Here is a 1477-nt window from a genome sequence, read left to right on the forward strand (position 1 = left end):
GAGGTGGTGGGCGCCTGTAGTCCCAGCTACTCGGGAGGCTGAGGCAGGAGAATGGCGTAAAAACCCGGGAGGCGGAGCTTGCAATGAGCTGAGATCCGGCCACTGCACTCCAGCCTGGGCAACACAGCGAGACTCCGTCTCAAAAAAAAAAAATAAATAAATAAATAAATAAATAAATAAATAAAAAACCAAGAAAATGCTTAAACAAAGATATTTTTATGATGAGGTCTAGGTCTGTCAGTGTCAACTAAAAAATTAAATGTAATCAAGTTGTATGCTCTGCGCAAAACAAACTATTAAGACAAGTGGTTTTATTTTTGCAGTAGGAATTAGGCAGATGGGATGACATTCTAGTCAGAGGAAGCAGCATTCATTCATTCCAACATTTACAGTGCTTACCATGTACCAGTTAGTGTTCTAGGACCTGGAGATATAACAGTGAACAAGACAGAAAAGTCTGTGCCCTCCTAGGGGAACAGATAACAGATAAGTAAACAGGGAAGCAGGATAAGGGGTGAGAGGAGGTCTGGAGTGGTGTGTGTCATTTTAGATAAGGTGGTCAATGGAAGGACTCTCTGAAGAGACAGCATTTGAGCTTTAGCAGACATTTGAGTGAAGTAAGGGAGGAACTATGGAAGGAGGAACAGCGAGTGGAAAGGCCCTGAGGTTGGCAGTGGGTCTAGAAATGAGAGAGTGGGAGAGCAATTCATCAGGAGATTAAATCAGAGAGCCATTCAGAAGAGGTCATGGAGAGCCTGGGACTCATCATCATGGGACTCTGATGCAATCAGTGAGGAAATAAGCGTAGAGCTACAAGAGCAGCCTCAGAACCAATATTTAGCAGTCTGGGAAAAGAGAAGGATCCAGAAAAGAAAACCAATGTAGGAGGAAAGCCAGGCATGAATGATGCTCTGGAAGGGAAGTGAGATTTGTGTTTTAAAATAGAGGTTAAGCCTATAATCCCAGGACTTTGGGAGGCTGAGCCAAGAGGAATGATTGAGGCCAGGAGTTTAAGGTCAGCCTGGGCAACAAAGTGAGACTCTGTCTCTACAAAAAAAAATTTTAAAACTTAGCGGGGCATAGTGACCCGCACCTGCAGTCCCAGCTACTTGAGAGGCTGATGTGAATGGACTGCTTGAGCCCAGGAGATCGAGGTTATGTGAGCTACGATCATGCCGCTGTACTCCAGCAGGGGTGACCAAGCAGACCTTGTCTCTAAAGACTAAAAAAGGAAAAATTGGGCTGGGCACGGTGACTCACGCCTGTAATCCCAACACTTTGGGAGGCTGAGGTGGGTGGATCACGAGGTCAGGAGTTTGAGACCAGCCTGGCCAACATGGCAAAACCCCGTCTCTACTAAAAATACAAAAATTAGCCAGGCGTGGTGGCACGCGCCTGTAATCCCAGTTACTCGGGAGGCTGAGGCAGGAGAATCGCTTGAACCTGGGAGGCAGAGGTTGCAGTGAGCCGAGATCGT

General features: G+C 46.4%; 1 protein-coding gene across 1 annotated transcript in view; it reads right to left on the reverse strand.

Annotated features, from left to right (window-relative positions):
• The window catches only part of LOC105544743, a gene marked incomplete at its 3' end in the record, with an annotated part of 34180 nt that overhangs the window by 1021 nt on the left and 31682 nt on the right, over nucleotides 1-1477 (reverse strand). The gene's annotated exons all lie outside the window — the stretch shown is intronic.

The sequence above is a fragment of the Mandrillus leucophaeus genome, unplaced genomic scaffold (assembly GCF_000951045.1).
Source record: "Mandrillus leucophaeus isolate KB7577 unplaced genomic scaffold, Mleu.le_1.0 Scaffold307, whole genome shotgun sequence".
Taxonomy (NCBI): Eukaryota; Metazoa; Chordata; class Mammalia; order Primates; family Cercopithecidae; genus Mandrillus; species Mandrillus leucophaeus.